At 37.7% G+C, this 25,890-nt stretch overlaps 11 non-coding genes across 11 annotated transcripts; 7 read left to right on the top strand and 4 right to left on the bottom strand.

Moving 5' to 3' along the window:
• Nucleotides 1-2,335: 2,335 nt before the first annotated feature.
• Nucleotides 2,336-2,417, bottom strand: TRNAP-UGG (transfer RNA proline (anticodon UGG)). Its single transcript has one exon. It is a non-coding gene; the product is annotated as a tRNA-Pro (tRNA).
• Nucleotides 2,418-3,895: 1,478 nt separating this feature from the next.
• On the bottom strand, nt 3,896-3,977 carry TRNAP-UGG (transfer RNA proline (anticodon UGG)). Its single transcript has one exon. It is a non-coding gene; the product is annotated as a tRNA-Pro (tRNA).
• A 1,478-nt stretch (nt 3,978-5,455) lies between these two features.
• Nucleotides 5,456-5,537, bottom strand: TRNAP-UGG (transfer RNA proline (anticodon UGG)). Its single transcript has one exon. It is a non-coding gene; the product is annotated as a tRNA-Pro (tRNA).
• A 1,478-nt stretch (nt 5,538-7,015) lies between these two features.
• Nucleotides 7,016-7,097, bottom strand: TRNAP-UGG (transfer RNA proline (anticodon UGG)). Its single transcript has one exon. It is a non-coding gene; the product is annotated as a tRNA-Pro (tRNA).
• A 7,947-nt stretch (nt 7,098-15,044) lies between these two features.
• TRNAT-AGU (transfer RNA threonine (anticodon AGU)) lies at nt 15,045-15,118 on the top strand. The gene has a single exon. It is a non-coding gene; the product is annotated as a tRNA-Thr (tRNA).
• A 2,531-nt stretch (nt 15,119-17,649) lies between these two features.
• Nucleotides 17,650-17,723, top strand: TRNAT-AGU (transfer RNA threonine (anticodon AGU)). Its single transcript has one exon. It is a non-coding gene; the product is annotated as a tRNA-Thr (tRNA).
• Nucleotides 17,724-19,208: 1,485 nt separating this feature from the next.
• TRNAT-AGU (transfer RNA threonine (anticodon AGU)) lies at nt 19,209-19,282 on the top strand. The gene has a single exon. It is a non-coding gene; the product is annotated as a tRNA-Thr (tRNA).
• Nucleotides 19,283-20,767: 1,485 nt separating this feature from the next.
• On the top strand, nt 20,768-20,841 carry TRNAT-AGU (transfer RNA threonine (anticodon AGU)). The gene has a single exon. It is a non-coding gene; the product is annotated as a tRNA-Thr (tRNA).
• Nucleotides 20,842-22,326: 1,485 nt separating this feature from the next.
• TRNAT-AGU (transfer RNA threonine (anticodon AGU)) lies at nt 22,327-22,400 on the top strand. The gene has a single exon. It is a non-coding gene; the product is annotated as a tRNA-Thr (tRNA).
• Nucleotides 22,401-23,885: 1,485 nt separating this feature from the next.
• TRNAT-AGU (transfer RNA threonine (anticodon AGU)) lies at nt 23,886-23,959 on the top strand. The gene has a single exon. It is a non-coding gene; the product is annotated as a tRNA-Thr (tRNA).
• A 1,485-nt stretch (nt 23,960-25,444) lies between these two features.
• Nucleotides 25,445-25,518, top strand: TRNAT-AGU (transfer RNA threonine (anticodon AGU)). Its single transcript has one exon. It is a non-coding gene; the product is annotated as a tRNA-Thr (tRNA).
• Nucleotides 25,519-25,890: the final 372 nt, after the last annotated feature.

The raw sequence follows: 25,890 nt of genomic DNA on the forward strand, positions 1-25,890 counted from the left end.
GGATCAATTCAAACAGCCATATATCGGGCTGTGGGCCACCTAAAAAAGCAGATTTGGTGGCATTTGAAAGACTGGATTCTACTCTTTCATATGACACCAAAATCACAGTTCTAGCTGTGACAGAACCGAAGATATCACCTGTTGAAAACACAGTCGGGAATGGACGCAGTGTACTATATGATCACACTGTGTTGCTGGACAGGGAAGGGGGAGAAGTTGTATGCTGATTGGACAGCGTCATACAGAAAACATTAGCTGCCCAGAGTAAAAAGGAGTCATCTCCTATTTGGCTATTAGAGCTACATTAGTATATATAAATAAATGCTCATAACTTTGCAAATAAACGTTTTTAAAACAAAAAACAACAAATCACACTGTAGTTATCAGCATCACAGCACCTATTAGGCTAGTTAGGAAATTGGGAATTGATAAACTGGTGACAGAGTCCATTTAAGGGACTATATACAGGAGTATGTGACAGAAAATAGTATTATAATTGACAGCAAGCAGAGATTTACTAAGGGCAGAAGTTGTCCAACCAACTTGATTTGTATTTATCAAGAGAAAAATAAAAGTCTGGACAAATGGGATGCTGTAGTTATAGTGATTTATACTCTAAATATTGCTCGCTTTTCAGAGTTGTAAGCCAGGGGCACAGCTGGAAACACTATTATTAATGTCATTAATCAGTGACAAAGAGGATGGAATTGAAATAACTCTTTCTATAGGTGACAAACTTTAATATGTTTCTGGAAGTTCTCTTCTTAAAATAGAACGTTATGAACAGGACTTGAACCTGTGCAGGGAGACCCCATTGGACTTAAAATCCAACGCCTTAACCACACGGCCATCACAACTTATGTACCCTGACTGTTAAGACTTCTGGCAACTACACCTAAGGGGCTAGCCTAAAATATGAGATCAGTCTTTTGCTCTGAACTGAGCTGTGTGGTAGGACACCATGAGAAGAAAAGTGCTTTGGTGCTGTGGCTTAGTTGGTTAAAGTGCCTGTCTAGTAAACAGGAGATCCTGAGTTCAAAACTCAGCAGTGCCTTGCTATCAGTTGCTTTAGTTTATTCACTTGCTTATTATTTAAGTTTACATAACTAAAGTATATGATTAATCAAATTCTTTATAGGCGATTAAAAATCTATCGGGTTTTTCATTGGTGACAGAGACCCCATGAATGTCATTGAGTTTTGTATAATTAGTAAGTTCAATACAAAGTAATTATAGACCAGTAAGCTTAACATCCATTGTGGGAAAAACTTTTGAAGAGCTCTTAAAGGGACTCTGTTACCAGTATATCAGGTCCCTAACTCCTAACTAGTCTAATAGGTGCTTTGCTGCTGATAACTACAGGGTGATTTGTAGTAAAAAAATGTTTATTATTTGCAAAGTTATGAGCATTTTCTAAATATGTAATTTAGCCTTTATTAGACATCTGGGAGGTAACAGCAGCAATTCTCCTGAGGTGGAGCTGACTCTCAGCATCTGATGCTGTCCTATCAGCATGAAGCTGCTTCACACACATTGTGAAACTCAAGCTACAGGGAAGGGGGATCAATTCAAACAGCCATATATCGGGCTGTGGGCCACCTAAAAAAGCAGATTTGGTGGCATTTGAAAGACTGGATTCTACTCTTTCATATGACACCAAAATCACAGTTCTAGCTGTGACAGAACCGAAGATATCACCTGTTGAAAACACAGTCGGGAATGGACGCAGTGTACTATATGATCACACTGTGTTGCTGGACAGGGAAGGGGGAGAAGTTGTATGCTGATTGGACAGCGTCATACAGAAAACATTAGCTGCCCAGAGTAAAAAGGAGTCATCTCCTATTTGGCTATTAGAGCTACATTAGTATATATAAATAAATGCTCATAACTTTGCAAATAAACGTTTTTAAAACAAAAAACAACAAATCACACTGTAGTTATCAGCATCAGAGCGCCTATTAGGCTAGTTAGGAAATTGGGAATTGATAAACTGGTGACAGAGTCCATTTAAGGGACTATATACAGGAGTATGTAACAGAAAATAGTATTATAATTGACAGCAAGCAGAGATTTACTAAGGGCAGAAGTTGTCCAACCAACCTGATTTGTATTTATCAAGAGAAAAATAAAAGTCTGGACAAATGGGATGCTGTAGTTATAGTGATTTATACTCTAAATATTGCTCCCTTTTCAGAGTTGTAAGCCAGGGGCACAGCTGGAACCACTATTATTAATGTAATTAATCAGTGACAAAGAGGATGGAATTAAAATAACTCTTTCTATATGTGACAAACTTTAATATGTTTCTGGAAGTTCTCTTCTTAAAATAGAACGTTGTGAACAGGACTTGATCATGTGCAGGGAGACCCCATTGGATTCCAAATCCAACGCCTTAACCACTCGGCCATCACAACTTATGTACCCTGTCTGTTAAGACTTCAGGCAACTACACCTAAGGGGCTAGCCTAAAATATGAGATCAGTCTTTTGCTCTGAACTGAGCTGTGTGGTAGGACACCATGAGAAGAAAAGTGCTTTGGTGCTGTGGCTTAGTTGGTTAAAGTGCCTGTCTAGTAAACAGGAGATCCTGAGTTCAAATCTCAGCAGTGCCTTGCTATTTGTTGCTTTAGTTTATTCACTTGTTTATTATTTAAGTTTACATAACTAAAGTATATGATGAATCAAATTCTTTATAGGCGATTAAAAATCTATCGGGTTTTTCATTGGTGACAGAGACCCCATGAATGTCATTGAGTTTTCTATAAGTAGTAAGTTCAATACAAAGTAATTATAGACCAGTAAGCTTAACATCCATTGTGGGAAAAACTTTTGAAGAGCTCTTAAAGGGACTCTGTTACCAGTTTATCAGGTCCCTAACTCCTAACTAGTCTAATAGGTGCTTTGCTGCTGATAACTACAGGGTGATTTGTAGTAAAAAAATGTTTATTATTTGCAAAGTTATGAGCATTTTCTAAATATGTAATTTAGCCTTTATTAGACATCTGGGAGGTAACAGCAGCAATTCTCCTGAGGTGGAGCGGACTCTCAGCATCTGATGCTGTCCTATCAGCATGAAGCTGCTTCACACACATTGTGAAACTCAAGCTACAGGGAAGGGGGATCAATTCAAACAGCCATATATCGGGCTGTGGGCCACCTAAAAAAGCAGATTTGGTGGCATTTGAAAGACTGGATTCTACTCTTTCATATGACACCAAAATCACAGTTCTAGCTGTGACAGAACCGAAGATATCACCTGTTGAAAACACAGTCGGGAATGGACGCAGTGTACTATATGATCACACTGTGTTGCTGGACAGGGAAGGGGGAGAAGTTGTATGCTGATTGGACAGCGTCATACAGAAAACATTAGCTGCCCAGAGTAAAAAGGAGTCATCTCCTATTTGGCTATTAGAGCTACATTAGTATATATAAATAAATGCTCATAACTTTGCAAATAAACGTTTTTAAAACAAAAAACAACAAATCACACTGTAGTTATCAGCATCAGAGCGCCTATTAGGCTAGTTAGGAAATTGGGAATTGATAAACTGGTGACAGAGTCCATTTAAGGGACTATATACAGGAGTATGTAACAGAAAATAGTATTATAATTGACAGCAAGCAGAGATTTACTAAGGGCAGAAGTTGTCCAACCAACCTGATTTGTATTTATCAAGAGAAAAATAAAAGTCTGGACAAATGGGATGCTGTAGTTATAGTGATTTATACTCTAAATATTGCTCCCTTTTCAGAGTTGTAAGCCAGGGGCACAGCTGGAACCACTATTATTAATGTAATTAATCAGTGACAAAGAGGATGGAATTAAAATAACTCTTTCTATATGTGACAAACTTTAATATGTTTCTGGAAGTTCTCTTCTTAAAATAGAACGTTGTGAACAGGACTTGATCATGTGCAGGGAGACCCCATTGGATTCCAAATCCAACGCCTTAACCACTCGGCCATCACAACTTATGTACCCTGTCTGTTAAGACTTCAGGCAACTACACCTAAGGGGCTAGCCTAAAATATGAGATCAGTCTTTTGCTCTGAACTGAGCTGTGTGGTAGGACACCATGAGAAGAAAAGTGCTTTGGTGCTGTGGCTTAGTTGGTTAAAGTGCCTGTCTAGTAAACAGGAGATCCTGAGTTCAAATCTCAGCAGTGCCTTGCTATTTGTTGCTTTAGTTTATTCACTTGTTTATTATTTAAGTTTACATAACTAAAGTATATGATGAATCAAATTCTTTATAGGCGATTAAAAATCTATCGGGTTTTTCATTGGTGACAGAGACCCCATGAATGTCATTGAGTTTTCTATAAGTAGTAAGTTCAATACAAAGTAATTATAGACCAGTAAGCTTAACATCCATTGTGGGAAAAACTTTTGAAGAGCTCTTAAAGGGACTCTGTTACCAGTTTATCAGGTCCCTAACTCCTAACTAGTCTAATAGGTGCTTTGCTGCTGATAACTACAGGGTGATTTGTAGTAAAAAAATGTTTATTATTTGCAAAGTTATGAGCATTTTCTAAATATGTAATTTAGCCTTTATTAGACATCTGGGAGGTAACAGCAGCAATTCTCCTGAGGTGGAGCGGACTCTCAGCATCTGATGCTGTCCTATCAGCATGAAGCTGCTTCACACACATTGTGAAACTCAAGCTACAGGGAAGGGGGATCAATTCAAACAGCCATATATCGGGCTGTGGGCCACCTAAAAAAGCAGATTTGGTGGCATTTGAAAGACTGGATTCTACTCTTTCATATGACACCAAAATCACAGTTCTAGCTGTGACAGAACCGAAGATATCACCTGTTGAAAACACAGTCGGGAATGGACGCAGTGTACTATATGATCACACTGTGTTGCTGGACAGGGAAGGGGGAGAAGTTGTATGCTGATTGGACAGCGTCATACAGAAAACATTAGCTGCCCAGAGTAAAAAGGAGTCATCTCCTATTTGGCTATTAGAGCTACATTAGTATATATAAATAAATGCTCATAACTTTGCAAATAAACGTTTTTAAAACAAAAAACAACAAATCACACTGTAGTTATCAGCATCAGAGCGCCTATTAGGCTAGTTAGGAAATTGGGAATTGATAAACTGGTGACAGAGTCCATTTAAGGGACTATATACAGGAGTATGTAACAGAAAATAGTATTATAATTGACAGCAAGCAGAGATTTACTAAGGGCAGAAGTTGTCCAACCAACCTGATTTGTATTTATCAAGAGAAAAATAAAAGTCTGGACAAATGGGATGCTGTAGTTATAGTGATTTATACTCTAAATATTGCTCCCTTTTCAGAGTTGTAAGCCAGGGGCACAGCTGGAACCACTATTATTAATGTAATTAATCAGTGACAAAGAGGATGGAATTAAAATAACTCTTTCTATATGTGACAAACTTTAATATGTTTCTGGAAGTTCTCTTCTTAAAATAGAACGTTGTGAACAGGACTTGATCATGTGCAGGGAGACCCCATTGGATTCCAAATCCAACGCCTTAACCACTCGGCCATCACAACTTATGTACCCTGTCTGTTAAGACTTCAGGCAACTACACCTAAGGGGCTAGCCTAAAATATGAGATCAGTCTTTTGCTCTGAACTGAGCTGTGTGGTAGGACACCGTGAGAAGAAAAGTGCTTTGGTGCTGTGGCTTAGTTGGTTAAAGTGCCTGTCTAGTAAACAGGAGATCCTGAGTTCAAAACTCAGCAGTGCCTTGCTATCAGTTGCTTTAGTTTATTCACTTGCTTATTATTTAAGTTTACATAACTAAAGTATATGATTAATCAAATTCTTTATAGGCGATTAAAAATCTATCGGGTTTTTCATTGGTGACAGAGACCCCATGAATGTCATTGAGTTTTGTATAATTAGTAAGTTCAATACAAAGTAATTATAGACCAGTAAGCTTAACATCCATTGTGGGAAAAACTTTTGAAGAGCTCTTAAAGGGACTCTGTTACCAGTATATCAGGTCCCTAACTCCTAACTAGTCTAATAGGTGCTTTGCTGCTGATAACTACAGGGTGATTTGTAGTAAAAAAATGTTTATTATTTGCAAAGTTATGAGCATTTTCTAAATATGTAATTTAGCCTTTATTAGACATCTGGGAGGTAACAGCAGCAATTCTCCTGAGGTGGAGCTGACTCTCAGCATCTGATGCTGTCCTATCAGCATGAAGCTGCTTCACACACATTGTGAAACTCAAGCTACAGGGAAGGGGGATCAATTCAAACAGCCATATATCGGGCTGTGGGCCACCTAAAAAAGCAGATTTGGTGGCATTTGAAAGACTGGATTCTACTCTTTCATATGACACCAAAATCACAGTTCTAGCTGTGACAGAACCGAAGATATCACCTGTTGAAAACACAGTCGGGAATGGACGCAGTGTACTATATGATCACACTGTGTTGCTGGACAGGGAAGGGGGAGAAGTTGTATGCTGATTGGACAGCGTCATACAGAAAACATTAGCTGCCCAGAGTAAAAAGGAGTCATCTCCTATTTGGCTATTAGAGCTACATTAGTATATATAAATAAATGCTCATAACTTTGCAAATAAACGTTTTTAAAACAAAAAACAACAAATCACACTGTAGTTATCAGCATCAGAGCGCCTATTAGGCTAGTTAGGAAATTGGGAATTGATAAACTGGTGACAGAGTCCATTTAAGGGACTATATACAGGAGTATGTAACAGAAAATAGTATTATAATTGACAGCAAGCAGAGATTTACTAAGGGCAGAAGTTGTCCAACCAACCTGATTTGTATTTATCAAGAGAAAAATAAAAGTCTGGACAAATGGGATGCTGTAGTTATAGTGATTTATACTCTAAATATTGCTCCCTTTTCAGAGTTGTAAGCCAGGGGCACAGCTGGAACCACTATTATTAATGTAATTAATCAGTGACAAAGAGGATGGAATTAAAATAACTCTTTCTATATGTGACAAACTTTAATATGTTTCTGGAAGTTCTCTTCTTAAAATAGAACGTTGTGAACAGGACTTGATCATGTGCAGGGAGACCCCATTGGATTCCAAATCCAACGCCTTAACCACTCGGCCATCACAACTTATGTACCCTGTCTGTTAAGACTTCAGGCAACTACACCTAAGGGGCTAGCCTAAAATATGAGATCAGTCTTTTGCTCTGAACTGAGCTGTGTGGTAGGACACCGTGAGAAGAAAAGTGCTTTGGTGCTGTGGCTTAGTTGGTTAAAGTGCCTGTCTAGTAAACAGGAGATCCTGAGTTCAAATCTCAGCAGTGCCTTGCTATTTGTTGCTTTAGTTTATTCACTTGTTTATTATTTAAGTTTACATAACTAAAGTATATGATGAATCAAATTCTTTATAGGCGATTAAAAATCTATCGGGTTTTTCATTGGTGACAGAGACCCCATGAATGTCATTGAGTTTTCTATAAGTAGTAAGTTCAATACAAAGTAATTATAGACCAGTAAGCTTAACATCCATTGTGGGAAAAACTTTTGAAGAGCTCTTAAAGGGACTCTGTTACCAGTTTATCAGGTCCCTAACTCCTAACTAGTCTAATAGGTGCTTTGCTGCTGATAACTACAGGGTGATTTGTAGTAAAAAAATTTTTATTATTTGCAAAGTTATGAGCATTTTCTAAATATGTAATTTAGCCTTTATTAGACATCTGGGAGGTAACAGCAGCAATTCTCCTGAGGTGGAGCGGACTCTCAGCATCTGATGCTGTCCTATCAGCATGAAGCTGCTTCACACACATTGTGAAACTCAAGCTACAGGGAAGGGGGATCAATTCAAACAGCCATATCTCGGGCTGTGGGCCACCTAAAAAAGCAGATTTGGTGGCATTTGAAAGACTGGATTCTACTCTTTCATATGACACCAAAATCACAGTTCTAGCTGTGACAGAACCGAAGATATCACCTGTTGAAAACACAGTCGGGAATGGACGCAGTGTACTATATGATCACACTGTGTTGCTGGACAGGGAAGGGGGAGAAGTTGTATGCTGATTGGACAGCGTCATACAGAAAACATTAGCTGCCCAGAGTAAAAAGGAGTCATCTCCTATTTGGCTATTAGAGCTACATTAGTATATATAAATAAATGCTCATAACTTTGCAAATAAACGTTTTTAAAACAAAAAACAACAAATCACACTGTAGTTATCAGCATCAGAGCGCCTATTAGGCTAGTTAGGAAATTGGGAATTGATAAACTGGTGACAGAGTCCATTTAAGGGACTATATACAGGAGTATGTAACAGAAAATAGTATTATAATTGACAGCAAGCAGAGATTTACTAAGGGCAGAAGTTGTCCAACCAACCTGATTTGTATTTATCAAGAGAAAAATAAAAGTCTGGACAAATGGGATGCTGTAGTTATAGTGATTTATACTTTAAATATTGCTCGCTTTTCAGAGTGACAGAACCGAAGATATCACCTGTTGAAAACACAGTCGGGAATGGACGCAGTGTACTATATGATCACACTGTGTTGCTGGACAGGGAAGGGGGAGAAGTTGTATGCTGATTGGACAGCGTCATACAGAAAACATTAGCTGCCCAGAGTAAAAAGGAGTCATCTCCTATTTGGCTATTAGAGCTACATTAGTATATATAAATAAATGCTCATAACTTTGCAAATAAACGTTTTTAAAACAAAAAACAACAAATCACACTGTAGTTATCAGCATCAGAGCGCCTATTAGGCTAGTTAGGAAATTGGGAATTGATAAACTGGTGACAGAGTCCATTTAAGGGACTATATACAGGAGTATGTAACAGAAAATAGTATTATAATTGACAGCAAGCAGAGATTTACTAAGGGCAGAAGTTGTCCAACCAACTTGATTTGTATTTATCAAGAGAAAAATAAAAGTCTGGACAAATGGGATGCTGTAGTTATAGTGATTTATACTTTAAATATTGCTCGCTTTTCAGAGTGACAGAACCGAAGATATCACCTGTTGAAAACACAGTCGGGAATGGACGCAGTGTACTATATGATCACACTGTGTTGCTGGACAGGGAAGGGGGAGAAGTTGTATGCTGATTGGACAGCGTCATACAGAAAACATTAGCTGCCCAGAGTAAAAAGGAGTCATCTCCTATTTGGCTATTAGAGCTACATTAGTATATATAAATAAATGCTCATAACTTTGCAAATAAACGTTTTTAAAACAAAAAACAACAAATCACACTGTAGTTATCAGCATCAGAGCGCCTATTAGGCTAGTTAGGAAATTGGGAATTGATAAACTGGTGACAGAGTCCATTTAAGGGACTATATACAGGAGTATGTAACAGAAAATAGTATTATAATTGACAGCAAGCAGAGATTTACTAAGGGCAGAAGTTGTCCAACTAACCTGATTTGTATTTATCAAGAGAAAAATAAAAGTCTGGACAAATGGGATGCTGTAGTTATAGTGATTTATACTCTAAATATTGCTCGCTTTTCAGAGTGACAGAACCGAAGATATCACCTGTTGAAAACACAGTCGGGAATGGACGCAGTGTACTATATGATCACACTGTGTTGCTGGACAGGGAAGGGGGAGAAGTTGTATGCTGATTGGACAGCGTCATACAGAAAACATTAGCTGCCCAGAGTAAAAAGGAGTCATCTCCTATTTGGCTATTAGAGCTACATTAGTATATATAAATAAATGCTCATAACTTTGCAAATAAACGTTTTTAAAACAAAAAACAACAAATCACACTGTAGTTATCAGCATCAGAGCGCCTATTAGGCTAGTTAGGAAATTGGGAATTGATAAACTGGTGACAGAGTCCATTTAAGGGACTATATACAGGAGTATGTAACAGAAAATAGTATTATAATTGACAGCAAGCAGAGATTTACTAAGGGCAGAAGTTGTCCAACCAACCTGATTTGTATTTATCAAGAGAAAAATAAAAGTCTGGACAAATGGGATGCTGTAGTTATAGTGATTTATACTTTAAATATTGCTCGCTTTTCAGAGTGACAGAACCGAAGATATCACCTGTTGAAAACACAGTCGGGAATGGACGCAGTGTACTATATGATCACACTGTATTGCTGGACAGGGAAGGGGGAGAAGTTGTATGCTGATTGGACAGCGTCATACAGAAAACATTAGCTGCCCAGAGTAAAAAGGAGTCATCTCCTATTTGGCTATTAGAGCTACATTAGTATATATAAATAAATGCTCATAACTTTGCAAATAAACGTTTTTAAAACAAAAAACAACAAATCACACTGTAGTTATCAGCATCAGAGCGCCTATTAGGCTAGTTAGGAAATTGGGAATTGATAAACTGGTGACAGAGTCCATTTAAGGGACTATATACAGGAGTATGTAACAGAAAATAGTATTATAATTGACAGCAAGCAGAGATTTACTAAGGGCAGAAGTTGTCCAACTAACCTGATTTGTATTTATCAAGAGAAAAATAAAAGTCTGGACAAATGGGATGCTGTAGTTATAGTGATTTATACTCTAAATATTGCTCGCTTTTCAGAGTGACAGAACCGAAGATATCACCTGTTGAAAACACAGTCGGGAATGGACGCAGTGTACTATATGATCACACTGTGTTGCTGGACAGGGAAGGGGGAGAAGTTGTATGCTGATTGGACAGCGTCATACAGAAAACATTAGCTGCCCAGAGTAAAAAGGAGTCATCTCCTATTTGGCTATTAGAGCTACATTAGTATATATAAATAAATGCTCATAACTTTGCAAATAAACGTTTTTAAAACAAAAAACAACAAATCACACTGTAGTTATCAGCATCAGAGCGCCTATTAGGCTAGTTAGGAAATTGGGAATTGATAAACTGGTGACAGAGTCCATTTAAGGGACTATATACAGGAGTATGTAACAGAAAATAGTATTATAATTGACAGCAAGCAGAGATTTACTAAGGGCAGAAGTTGTCCAACCAACCTGATTTGTATTTATCAAGAGAAAAATAAAAGTCTGGACAAATGGGATGCTGTAGTTATAGTGATTTATACTTTAAATATTGCTCGCTTTTCAGAGTGACAGAACCGAAGATATCACCTGTTGAAAACACAGTCGGGAATGGACGCAGTGTACTATATGATCACACTGTGTTGCTGGACAGGGAAGGGGGAGAAGTTGTATGCTGATTGGACAGCGTCATACAGAAAACATTAGCTGCCCAGAGTAAAAAGGAGTCATCTCCTATTTGGCTATTAGAGCTACATTAGTATATATAAATAAATGCTCATAACTTTGCAAATAAACGTTTTTAAAACAAAAAACAACAAATCACACTGTAGTTATCAGCATCAGAGCGCCTATTAGGCTAGTTAGGAAATTGGGAATTGATAAACTGGTGACAGAGTCCATTTAAGGGACTATATACAGGAGTATGTAACAGAAAATAGTATTATAATTGACAGCAAGCAGAGATTTACTAAGGGCAGAAGTTGTCCAACCAACCTGATTTGTATTTATCAAGAGAAAAATAAAAGTCTGGACAAATGGGATGCTGTAGTTATAGTGATTTATACTCTAAATATTGCTCGCTTTTCAGAGTGACAGAACCGAAGATATCACCTGTTGAAAACACAGTCGGGAATGGACGCAGTGTACTATATGATCACACTGTGTTGCTGGACAGGGAAGGGGGAGAAGTTGTATGCTGATTGGACAGCGTCATACAGAAAACATTAGCTGCCCAGAGTAAAAAGGAGTCATCTCCTATTTGGCTATTAGAGCTACATTAGTATATATAAATAAATGCTCATAACTTTGCAAATAAACGTTTTTAAAACAAAAAACAACAAATCACACTGTAGTTATCAGCATCAGAGCGCCTATTAGGCTAGTTAGGAAATTGGGAATTGATAAACTGGTGACAGAGTCCATTTAAGGGACTATATACAGGAGTATGTAACAGAAAATAGTATTATAATTGACAGCAAGCAGAGATTTACTAAGGGCAGAAGTTGTCCAACCAACCTGATTTGTATTTATCAAGAGAAAAATAAAAGTCTGGACAAATGGGATGCTGTAGTTATAGTGATTTATACTTTAAATATTGCTCGCTTTTCAGAGTGACAGAACCGAAGATATCACCTGTTGAAAACACAGTCGGGAATGGACGCAGTGTACTATATGATCACACTGTGTTGCTGGACAGGGAAGGGGGAGAAGTTGTATGCTGATTGGACAGCGTCATACAGAAAACATTAGCTGCCCAGAGTAAAAAGGAGTCATCTCCTATTTGGCTATTAGAGCTACATTAGTATATATAAATAAATGCTCATAACTTTGCAAATAAACGTTTTTAAAACAAAAAACAACAAATCACACTGTAGTTATCAGCATCAGAGCGCCTATTAGGCTAGTTAGGAAATTGGGAATTGATAAACTGGTGACAGAGTCCATTTAAGGGACTATATACAGGAGTATGTAACAGAAAATAGTATTATAATTGACAGCAAGCAGAGATTTACTAAGGGCAGAAGTTGTCCAACCAACCTGATTTGTATTTATCAAGAGAAAAATAAAAGTCTGGACAAATGGGATGCTGTAGTTATAGTGATTTATACTTTAAATATTGCTCGCTTTTCAGAGTGACAGAACCGAAGATATCACCTGTTGAAAACACAGTCGGGAATGGACGCAGTGTACTATATGATCACACTGTGTTGCTGGACAGGGAAGGGGGAGAAGTTGCATGCTGATTGGACAGCGTCATACAGAAAACATTAGCTGCCCAGAGTAAAAAGGAGTCATCTCCTATTTGGCTATTAGAGCTACATTAGTATATATAAATAAATGCTCATAACTTTGCAAATAAACGTTTTTAAAACAAAAAACAACAAATCACACTGTAGTTATCAGCATCAGAGCGCCTATTAGGCTAGTTAGGAAATTGGGAATTGATAAACTGGTGACAGAGTCCATTTAAGGGACTATATACAGGAGTATGTAACAGAAAATAGTATTATAATTGACAGCAAGCAGAGATTTACTAAGGGCAGAAGTTGTCCAACCAACCTGATTTGTATTTATCAAGAGAAAAATAAAAGTCTGGACAAATGGGATGCTGTAGTTATAGTGATTTATACTCTAAATATTGCTCGCTTTTCAGAGTGACAGAACCGAAGATATCACCTGTTGAAAACACAGTCGGGAATGGACGCAGTGTACTATATGATCACACTGTGTTGCTGGACAGGGAAGGGGGAGAAGTTGTATGCTGATTGGACAGCGTCATACAGAAAACATTAGCTGCCCAGAGTAAAAAGGAGTCATCTCCTATTTGGCTATTAGAGCTACATTAGTATATATAAATAAATGCTCATAACTTTGCAAATAAACGTTTTTAAAACAAAAAACAACAAATCACACTGTAGTTATCAGCATCAGAGCGCCTATTAGGCTAGTTAGGAAATTGGGAATTGATAAACTGGTGACAGAGTCCATTTAAGGGACTATATACAGGAGTATGTAACAGAAAATAGTATTATAATTGACAGCAAGCAGAGATTTACTAAGGGCAGAAGTTGTCCAACCAACCTGATTTGTATTTATCAAGAGAAAAATAAAAGTCTGGACAAATGGGATGCTGTAGTTATAGTGATTTATACTTTAAATATTGCTCGCTTTTCAGAGTGACAGAACCGAAGATATCACCTGTTGAAAACACAGTCGGGAATGGACGCAGTGTACTATATGATCACACTGTGTTGCTGGACAGGGAAGGGGGAGAAGTTGTATGCTGATTGGACAGCGTCATACAGAAAACATTAGCTGCCCAGAGTAAAAAGGAGTCATCTCCTATTTGGCTATTAGAGCTACATTAGTATATATAAATAAATGCTCATAACTTTGCAAATAAACGTTTTTAAAACAAAAAACAACAAATCACACTGTAGTTATCAGCATCAGAGCGCCTATTAGGCTAGTTAGGAAATTGGGAATTGATAAACTGGTGACAGAGTCCATTTAAGGGACTATATACAGGAGTATGTAACAGAAAATAGTATTATAATTGACAGCAAGCAGAGATTTACTAAGGGCAGAAGTTGTCCAACCAACCTGATTTGTATTTATCAAGAGAAAAATAAAAGTCTGGACAAATGGGATGCTGTAGTTATAGTGATTTATACTCTAAATATTGCTCGCTTTTCAGAGTGACAGAACCGAAGATATCACCTGTTGAAAACACAGTCGGGAATGGACGCAGTGTACTATATGATCACACTGTGTTGCTGGACAGGGAAGGGGGAGAAGTTGTATGCTGATTGGACAGCGTCATACAGAAAACATTAGCTGCCCAGAGTAAAAAGGAGTCATCTCCTATTTGGCTATTAGAGCTACATTAGTATATATAAATAAATGCTCATAACTTTGCAAATAAACGTTTTTAAAACAAAAAACAACAAATCACACTGTAGTTATCAGCATCAGAGCGCCTATTAGGCTAGTTAGGAAATTGGGAATTGATAAACTGGTGACAGAGTCCATTTAAGGGACTATATACAGGAGTATGTGACAGAAAATAGTATTATAATTGACAGCAAGCAGAGATTTACTAAGGGAAGAAGTTGTCCAACCAACCTGATTTGTATTTATCAAGAGAAAAATAAAAGTCTGGACAAATGGGATGCTGTAGTTATAGTGATTTATACTCTAAATATTGCTCGCTTTTCAGAGTTGTAAGCCAGGGGCACAGCTGGAACCACTATTATTAATGTAATTAATCAGTGACAAAGAGGATGGAATTAAAATAACTCTTTCTATATGTGACAAACTTTAATATGTTTCTGGAAGTTCTCTTCTTAAAATAGAACGTTGTGAACAGGACTTGATCATGTGCAGGGAGACCCCATTGGATTTCAAATCAAACGCCTTAACCACTTGGCCATCACAACTTATGTACCCTGTCTGTTAAGACTTCTGGCAACTACACCTAAGGGGCTAGCCTAAAATATGAGATCAGTCTTTTGCTCTGAACTGAGCTGTGTGGTAGGACACCGTGAGAAGAAAAGTGTTTTGGTGCTGTGGCTTAGTTGGTTAAAGCGCCTGTCTAGTAAACAGGAGATCCTGAGTTCAAATCTCAGCAGTGCCTTGCTATTTGTTGCTTTAGTTTATTCACTTGTTTATTATTTAAGTTTACATAACTAAAGTTTATGATGAATCAAATTCTTTATAGGCAATTAAAAATCTATCGGGTTTTTCATTGGTGACAGAGACCCCATGAATGTCATTGAGTTTTCTATAAGTAGTAAGTTCAATACAAAGTAATTATAGACCAGTAAGCTTAACATCCATTGTGGGAAAAACTTTTGAAGAGCTCTTAAAGGGACTCTGTTACCAGTTTATCAGGTCCCTAACTCCTAACTAGTCTAATTGGTGCTTTGCTGCTGATAACTACAGGATGATTTGTAGTAAAAAAAATGTTTATTATTTGCAAAATTATGAGCATTTTCTAAATATGTAATTTAGCCTTTATTAGACATCTGGGAGGTAACAGCAGCAATTCTCCTGAGGTGGAGCTGACTCTCAGCATCTGATGCTGTCCTATCAGCATGAAGTTGCTTCACACACATTGTGAAACTCAAGCTACAGGGAAGGAGGATCAATTCAAACAGCCATATCTCGGGCTGTGGGCCACCTAAAACAGCAGATTTGGTGGCATTTGAAAGACTGGATTCTACTCTTTCATATGACACCAAAATCACAGTTCTAGCCGTGACAGAACCGAAGATATCACCTGTTGAAAACACAGTCGGGAATGGACGCAGTGTACTATATGATCACACTGTGTTGCTGGACAGGGAAGGGGGAGAAGTTGTATGCTGATTGGACAGCGTCATACAGAAAACATTAGCTGCCCAGAGTAAAAAGGAGTCATCTCCTATTTGGCTATTAGAGCTACATTAGTATATATAAATAAATGCTCATAACTTTGCAAATAAACGTTTTTAAAACAAAAAACAACAAATCACACTGTAGTTATCAGCATCAGAGCGCCTATTAGGCTAGTTAGGAAATTGGGAATTGATAAACTGGTGACAGAGTCCATTTAAGGGACTATATACAGGAGTATGTAACAGAAAATAGTATTAGAATTGACAGCAAGCAGAGATTTACTAAGGGCAGAAGTTGTCCAACCAACCTGATTTGTATTTATCAAGAGAAAAATAAAAGTCTGGACAAATGGGATGCTGTAGTTATAGTGATTTATACTCTAAATATTGCTCGCTTTTCAGAGTGACAGAACCGAAGATATCACCTGTTGAAAACACAGTCGGGAATGGACGCAGTGTACTATATGATCACACTGTGTTGCTGGACAGGGAAGGGGGAGAAGTTGTATGCTGATTGGACAGCGTCATACAGAAAACATTAGCTGCCCAGAGTAAAAAGGAGTCATCTCCTATTTGGCTATTAGAGCTACATTAGTATATATAAATAAATGCTCATAACTTTGCAAATAAACGTTTTTAAAACAAAAAACAACAAATCACACTGTAGTTATCAGCATCAGAGCGCCTATTAGGCTAGTTAGGAAATTGGGAATTGATAAACTGGTGACAGAGTCCATTTAAGGGACTATATACAGGAGTATGTAACAGAAAATAGTATTATAATTGACAGCAAGCAGAGATTTACTAAGGGCAGAAGTTGTCCAACCAACCTGATTTGTATTTATCAAGAGAAAAATAAAAGTCTGGACAAATGGGATGCTGTAGTTATAGTGATTTATACTCTAAATATTGCTCGCTTTTCAGAGTGACAGAACCGAAGATATCACCTGTTGAAAACACAGTCGGGAATGGACGCAGTGTACTATATGATCACACTGTGTTGCTGGACAGGGAAGGGGGAGAAGTTGTATGCTGATTGGACAGCGTCATACAGAAAACATTAGCTGCCCAGAGTAAAAAGGAGTCATCTCCTATTTGGCTATTAGAGCTACATTAGTATATATAAATAAACGCTCATAACTTTGCAAATAAACGTTTTTAAAACAAAAAACAACAAATCACACTGTAGTTATCAGCATCAGAGCGCCTATTAGGCTAGTTAAGAAATTGGGAATTGATAAACTGGTGACAGAGTCCATTTAAGGGTCTATATACAGGAGTATGTGACAGAAAATAGTATTATAATTGACAGCAAGCAGAGATTTACTAAGGGCAGAAGTTGTCCAACCAACCTGATTTGTATTTATCAAGAGAAAAATAAAAGTCTGGACAAATGGGATGCTGTAGTTATAGTGATTTATACTCTAAATATTGCTCGCTTTTCAGAGTTGTAAGCCAGGGGCACAGCTGGAACCACTATTATTAATGTAATTAATCAGTGACAAAGAGGATGGAATTAAAATAACTCTTTCTATATGTGACAAACTTTAATATGTTTCTGGAAGTTCTCTTCTTGAAATAGAACGTTGTGAACAGGACTTGATCATGTGCAGGGAGACCCCATTGGATTTCAAATCCAACGCCTTAACCACTCGGCCATCACAACTTATGTACCCCGTCTGTTAAGACTTCTGGCAACTACACCTAAGGGGCTAGCCTAAAATATGAGATCAGTCTTTTGCTCTGAACTGAGCTGTGTGGTAGGACACCATGAGAAGAAAAGTGCTTTGGTGCTGTGGCTTAGTTGGTTAAAGCGCCTGTCTAGTAAACAGGAGATCCTGAGTTCAAATCTCAGCAGTGCCTTGCTATTTGTTGCTTTAGTTTATTCACTTGTTTATTATTTAAGTTTACATAACTAAAGTATATGATGAATCAAATTCTTTATAGGCGATTAAAAATCTATCGGGTTTTTCATTGGTGACAGAGACCCCATGAATGTCATTGAGTTTTCTATAATTAGTAAGTTCAATACAAAGTAATTATAGACCAGTAAGCTTAACATCCATTGTGGGAAAAACTTTTGAAGAGCTCTTAAAGGGACTCTGTTACCAGTTTATCAGGTCCCTAACTCCTAACTAGTCTAATAGGTGCTTTGCTGCTGATAACTACAGGGTGATTTGTAGTAAAAAAATGTTTATTATTTGCAAAGTTATGAGCATTTTCTAAATATGTAATTTAGCCTTTATTAGACATCTGGGAGGTAACAGCAGCAATTCTCCTGAGGTGGAGCTGACTCTCAGCATCTGATGCTGTCCTATCAGCATGAAGCTGCTTCACACACATTGTGAAACTCAAGCTACAGGGAAGGGGGATCAATTCAAACAGCCATATCTCGGGCTGTGGGCCACCTAAAAAAGCAGATTTGGTGGCATTTGAAAGACTGGATTCTACTCTTTCATATGACACCAAAATCACAGTTCTAGCTGTGACAGAACCGAAGATATCACCTGTTGAAACACAGTCGGGAATGGACGCAGTGTACTATATGATCACACTGTGTTGCTGGACAGGGAAGGGGGAGAAGTTGTATGCTGATTGGACAGCGTCATACAGAAAACATTAGCTGCCCAGAGTAAAAAGGAGTCATCTCCTATTTGGCTATTAGAGCTACATTAGTATATATAAATAAACGCTCATAACTTTGCAAATAAACGTTTTTAAAACAAAAAACAACAAATCACACTGTAGTTATCAGCATCACAGCACCTATTAGGCTAGTTAAGAAATTGGGAATTGATAAACTGGTGACAGAGTCCATTTAAGGGTCTATATACAGGAGTATGTGACAGAAAATAGTATTATAATTGACAGCAAGCAGAGATTTACTAAGGGAAGAAGTTGTCCAACCAACCTGATTTGTATTTATCAAGAGAAAAATAAAAGTCTGGACAAATGGGATGCTGTAGTTATAGTGATTTATACTCTAAATATTGCTCGCTTTTCAGAGTTGTAAGCCAGGGGCACAGCTGGAACCACTATTATTAATGTAATTAATCAGTGACAAAGAGGATGGAATTAAAATAACTCTTTCTATATGTGACAAACTTTAATATGTTTCTGGAAGTTCTCTTCTTGAAATAGAACGTTGTGAACAGGACTTGATCATGTGCAGGGAGACCCCATTGGATTTCAAATCCAACGCCTTAACCACTCGGCCATCACAACTTATGTACCCCGTCTGTTAAGACTTCTGGCAACTACACCTAAGGGGCTAGCCTAAAATATGAGATCAGTCTTTTGCTCTGAACTGAGCTGTGTGGTAGGACACCATGAGAAGAAAAGTGCTTTGGTGCTGTGGCTTAGTTGGTTAAAGCGCCTGTCTAGTAAACAGGAGATCCTGAGTTCAAATCTCAGCAGTGCCTTGCTATTTGTTGCTTTAGTTTATTCACTTGTTTATTATTTAAGTTTACATAACTAAAGTATATGATGAATCAAATTCTTTATAGGCGATTAAAAATCTATCGGGTTTTTCATTGGTGACAGAGACCCCATGAATGTCATTGAGTTTTCTATAATTAGTAAGTTCAATACAAAGTAATTATAGACCAGTAAGCTTAACATCCATTGTGGGAAAAACTTTTGAAGAGCTCTTAAAGGGACTCTGTTACCAGTTTATCAGGTCCCTAACTCCTAACTAGTCTAATAGGTGCTTTGCTGCTGATAACTACAGGGTGATTTGTAGTAAAAAAATGTTTATTATTTGCAAAGTTATGAGCATTTTCTAAATATGTAATTTAGCCTTTATTAGACATCTGGGAGGTAACAGCAGCAATTCTCCTGAGGTGGAGCTGACTCTCAGCATCTGATGCTGTCCTATCAGCATGAAGCTGCTTCACACACATTGTGAAACTCAAGCTACAGGGAAGGGGGATCAATTCAAACAGCCATATCTCGGGCTGTGGGCCACCTAAAAAAGCAGATTTGGTGGCATTTGAAAGACTGGATTCTACTCTTTCATATGACACCAAAATCACAGTTCTAGCTGTGACAGAACCGAAGATATCACCTGTTGAAACACAGTCGGGAATGGACGCAGTGTACTATATGATCACACTGTGTTGCTGGACAGGGAAGGGGGAGAAGTTGTATGCTGATTGGACAGCGTCATACAGAAAACATTAGCTGCCCAGAGTAAAAAGGAGTCATCTCCTATTTGGCTATTAGAGCTACATTAGTATATATAAATAAACGCTCATAACTTTGCAAATAAACGTTTTTAAAACAAAAAACAACAAATCACACTGTAGTTATCAGCATCACAGCACCTATTAGGCTAGTTAAGAAATTGGGAATTGATAAACTGGTGACAGAGTCCATTTAAGGGTCTATATACAGGAGTATGTGACAGAAAATAGTATTATAATTGACAGCAAGCAGAGATTTACTAAGGGAAGAAGTTGTCCAACCAACCTGATTTGTATTTATCAAGAGAAAAATAAAAGTCTGGACAAATGGGATGCTGTAGTTATAGTGATTTATACTCTAAATATTGCTCGCTTTTCAGAGTTGTAAGCCAGGGGCACAGCTGGAACCACTATTATTAATGTAATTAATCAGTGACAAAGAGGATGGAATTAAAATAACTCTTTCTATATGTGACAAACTTTAATATGTTTCTGGAAGTTCTCTTCTTGAAATAGAACGTTGTGAACAGGACTTGATCATGTGCAGGGAGACCCCATTGGATTTCAAATCCAACGCCTTAACCACTCGGCCATCACAACTTATGTACCCCGTCTGTTAAGACTTCTGGCAACTACACCTAAGGGGCTAGCCTAAAATATGAGATCAGTCTTTTGCTCTGAACTGAGCTGTGTGGTAGGACACCATGAGAAGAAAAGTGCTTTGGTGCTGTGGCTTAGTTGGTTAAAGCGCCTGTCTAGTAAACAGGAGATCCTGAGTTCAAATCTCAGCAGTGCCTTGCTATTTGTTGCTTTAGTTTATTCACTTGTTTATTATTTAAGTTTACATAACTAAAGTATATGATGAATCAAATTCTTTATAGGCGATTAAAAATCTATCGGGTTTTTCATTGGTGACAGAGACCCCATGAATGTCATTGAGTTTTCTATAATTAGTAAGTTCAATACAAAGTAATTATAGACCAGTAAGCTTAACATCCATTGTGGGAAAAACTTTTGAAGAGCTCTTAAAGGGACTCTGTTACCAGTTTATCAGGTCCCTAACTCCTAACTAGTCTAATAGGTGCTTTGCTGCTGATAACTACAGGGTGATTTGTAGTAAAAAAATGTTTATTATTTGCAAAGTTATGAGCATTTTCTAAATATGTAATTTAGCCTTTATTAGACATCTGGGAGGTAACAGCAGCAATTCTCCTGAGGTGGAGCTGACTCTCAGCATCTGATGCTGTCCTATCAGCATGAAGCTGCTTCACACACATTGTGAAACTCAAGCTACAGGGAAGGGGGATCAATTCAAACAGCCATATCTCGGGCTGTGGGCCACCTAAAAAAGCAGATTTGGTGGCATTTGAAAGACTGGATTCTACTCTTTCATATGACACCAAAATCACAGTTCTAGCTGTGACAGAACCGAAGATATCACCTGTTGAAACACAGTCGGGAATGGACGCAGTGTACTATATGATCACACTGTGTTGCTGGACAGGGAAGGGGGAGAAGTTGTATGCTGATTGGACAGCGTCATACAGAAAACATTAGCTGCCCAGAGTAAAAAGGAGTCATCTCCTATTTGGCTATTAGAGCTACAATAGTATATATAAATAAACGCTCATAACTTTGCAAATAAACGTTTTTAAAACAAAAAACAACAAATCACACTGTAGTTATCAGCATCACAGCACCTATTAGGCTAGTTAAGAAATTGGGAATTGATAAACTGGTGACAGAGTCCATTTAAGGGTCTATATACAGGAGTATGTGACAGAAAATAGTATTATAATTGACAGCAAGCAGAGATTTACTAAGGGAAGAAGTTGTCCAACCAACCTGATTTGTATTTATCAAGAGAAAAATAAAAGTCTGGACAAATGGGATGCTGTAGTTATAGTGATTTATACTCTAAATATTGCTCGCTTTTCAGAGTTGTAAGCCAGGGGCACAGCTGGAACCACTATTATTAATGTAATTAATCAGTGACAAAGAGGATGGAATTAAAATAACTCTTTCTATATGTGACAAACTTTAATATGTTTCTGGAAGTTCTCTTCTTGAAATAGAACGTTGTGAACAGGACTTGATCATGTGCAGGGAGACCCCATTGGATTTCAAATCCAACGCCTTAACCACTCGGCCATCACAACTTATGTACCCCGTCTGTTAAGACTTCTGGCAACTACACCTAAGGGGCTAGCCTAAAATATGAGATCAGTCTTTTGCTCTGAACTGAGCTGTGTGGTAGGACACCATGAGAAGAAAAGTGCTTTGGTGCTGTGGCTTAGTTGGTTAAAGCGCCTGTCTAGTAAACAGGAGATCCTGAGTTCAAATCTCAGCAGTGCCTTGCTATTTGTTGCTTTAGTTTATTCACTTGTTTATTATTTAAGTTTACATAACTAAAGTATATGATGAATCAAATTCTTTATAGGCGATTAAAAATCTATCGGGTTTTTCATTGGTGACAGAGACCCCATGAATGTCATTGAGTTTTCTATAATTAGTAAGTTCAATACAAAGTAATTATAGACCAGTAAGCTTAACATCCATTGTGGGAAAAACTTTTGAAGAGCTCTTAAAGGGACTCTGTTACCAGTTTATCAGGTCCCTAACTCCTAACTAGTCTAATAGGTGCTTTGCTGCTGATAACTACAGGGTGATTTGTAGTAAAAAAATGTTTATTATTTGCAAAGTTATGAGCATTTTCTAAATATGTAATTTAGCCTTTATTAGACATCTGGGAGGTAACAGCAGCAATTCTCCTGAGGTGGAGCTGACTCTCAGCATCTGATGCTGTCCTATCAGCATGAAGCTGCTTCACACACATTGTGAAACTCAAGCTACAGGGAAGGGGGATCAATTCAAACAGCCATATCTCGGGCTGTGGGCCACCTAAAAAAGCAGATTTGGTGGCATTTGAAAGACTGGATTCTACTCTTTCATATGACACCATAATCACAGTTCTAGCTGTGACAGAACCGAAGATATCACCTGTTGAAACACAGTCGGGAATGGACGCAGTGTACTATATGATCACACTGTGTTGCTGGACAGGGAAGGGGGAGAAGTTGTATGCTGATTGGACAGCGTCATACAGAAAACATTAGCTGCCCAGAGTAAAAAGGAGTCATCTCCTATTTGGCTATTAGAGCTACAATAGTATATATAAATAAACGCTCATAACTTTGCAAATAAACGTTTTTAAAACAAAAAACAACAAATCACACTGTAGTTATCAGCATCACAGCACCTATTAGGCTAGTTAAGAAATTGGGAATTGATAAACTGGTGACAGAGTCCATTTAAGGGTCTATATACAGGAGTATGTGACAGAAAATAGTATTATAATTGACAGCAAGCAGAGATTTACTAAGGGAAGAAGTTGTCCAACCAACCTGATTTGTATTTATCAAGAGAAAAATAAAAGTCTGGACAAATGGGATGCTGTAGTTATAGTGATTTATACTCTAAATATTGCTCGCTTTTCAGAGTTGTAAGCCAGGGGCACAGCTGGAACCACTATTATTAATGTAATTAATCAGTGACAAAGAGGATGGAATTAAAATAACTCTTTCTATATGTGACAAACTTTAATATGTTTCTGGAAGTTCTCTTCTTGAAATAGAACGTTGTGAACAGGACTTGATCATGTGCAGGGAGACCCCATTGGATTTCAAATCCAACGCCTTAACCACTCGGCCATCACAACTTATGTACCCCGTCTGTTAAGACTTCTGGCAACTACACCTAAGGGGCTAGCCTAAAATATGAGATCAGTCTTTTGCTCTGAACTGAGCTGTGTGGTAGGACACCATGAGAAGAAAAGTGCTTTGGTGCTGTGGCTTAGTTGGTTAAAGCGCCTGTCTAGTAAACAGGAGATCCTGAGTTCAAATCTCAGCAGTGCCTTGCTATTTGTTGCTTTAGTTTATTCACTTGTTTATTATTTAAGTTTACATAACTAAAGTATATGATGAATCAAATTCTTTATAGGCGATTAAAAATCTATCGGGTTTTTCATTGGTGACAGAGACCCCATGAATGTCATTGAGTTTTCTATAATTAGTAAGTTCAATACAAAGTAATTATAGACCAGTAAGCTTAACATCCATTGTGGGAAAAACTTTTGAAGAGCTCTTAAAGGGACTCTGTTACCAGTTTATCAGGTCCCTAACTCCTAACTAGTCTAATAGGTGCTTTGCTGCTGATAACTACAGGGTGATTTGTAGTAAAAAAATGTTTATTATTTGCAAAGTTATGAGCATTTTCTAAATATGTAATTTAGCCTTTATTAGACATCTGGGAGGTAACAGCAGCAATTCTCCTGAGGTGGAGCTGACTCTCAGCATCTGATGCTGTCCTATCAGCATGAAGCTGCTTCACACACATTGTGAAACTCAAGCTACAGGGAAGGGGGATCAATTCAAACAGCCATATCTCGGGCTGTGGGCCACCTAAAAAAGCAGATTTGGTGGCATTTGAAAGACTGGATTCTACTCTTTCATATGACACCATAATCACAGTTCTAGCTGTGACAGAACCGAAGATATCACCTGTTGAAACACAGTCGGGAATGGACGCAGTGTACTATATGATCACACTGTGTTGCTGGACAGGGAAGGGGGAGAAGTTGTATGCTGATTGGACAGCGTCATACAGAAAACATTAGCTGCCCAGAGTAAAAAGGAGTCATCTCCTATTTGGCTATTAGAGCTACAATAGTATATATAAATAAACGCTCATAACTTTGCAAATAAACGTTTTTAAAACAAAAAACAACAAATCACACTGTAGTTATCAGCATCACAGCACCTATTAGGCTAGTTAAGAAATTGGGAATTGATAAACTGGTGACAGAGTCCATTTAAGGGTCTATATACAGGAGTATGTGACAGAAAATAGTATTATAATTGACAGCAAGCAGAGATTTACTAAGGGAAGAAGTTGTCCAACCAACCTGATTTGTATTTATCAAGAGAAAAATAAAAGTCTGGACAAATGGGATGCTGTAGTTATAGTGATTTATACTCTAAATATTGCTCGCTTTTCAGAGTTGTAAGCCAGGGGCACAGCTGGAACCACTATTATTAATGTAATTAATCAGTGACAAAGAGGATGGAATTAAAATAACTCTTTCTATATGTGACAAACTTTAATATGTTTCTGGAAGTTCTCTTCTTAAAATAGAACGTTGTGAACAGGACTTGATCATGTGCAGGGAGACCCCATTGGATTTCAAATCCAACGCCTTAACCACTCGGCCATCACAACTTATGTACCCTGTCTGTTAAGACTTCTGGCAACTACACCTAAGGGGCTAGCCTAAAATATGAGATCAGTCTTTTGCTCTGAACTGAGCTGTGTGGTAGGACACCATGAGAAGAAAAGTGCTTTGGTGCTGTGGCTTAGTTGGTTAAAGCGCCTGTCTAGTAAACAGGAGATCCTGAGTTCAAATCTCAGCAGTGCCTTGCTATTTGTTGCTTTAGTTTATTCACTTGTTTATTATTTAAGTTTACATAACTAAAGTATATGATGAATCAAATTCTTTATAGGCGATTAAAAATCTATTGGGTTTTTCATTGGTGACAGAGACCCCATGAATGTCATTGAGTTTTCTATAATTAGTAAGTTCAATACAAAGTAATTATAGACCAGTAAGCTTAACATCCATTGTGGGAAAAACTTTTGAAGAGCTCTTAAAGGGACTCTGTTACCAGTTTATCAGGTCCCTAACTCCTAACTAGTCTAATTGGTGCTTTGCTGCTGATAACTACAGGGTGATTTGTAGTAAAAAAAATGTTTATTATTTGCAAAATTATGAGCATTTTCTAAATATGTAA

This window comes from Rhinoderma darwinii (genome assembly GCF_050947455.1).
Source record: "Rhinoderma darwinii isolate aRhiDar2 chromosome 3 unlocalized genomic scaffold, aRhiDar2.hap1 SUPER_3_unloc_13, whole genome shotgun sequence".
NCBI classification, from domain to species: Eukaryota; Metazoa; Chordata; class Amphibia; order Anura; family Rhinodermatidae; genus Rhinoderma; species Rhinoderma darwinii.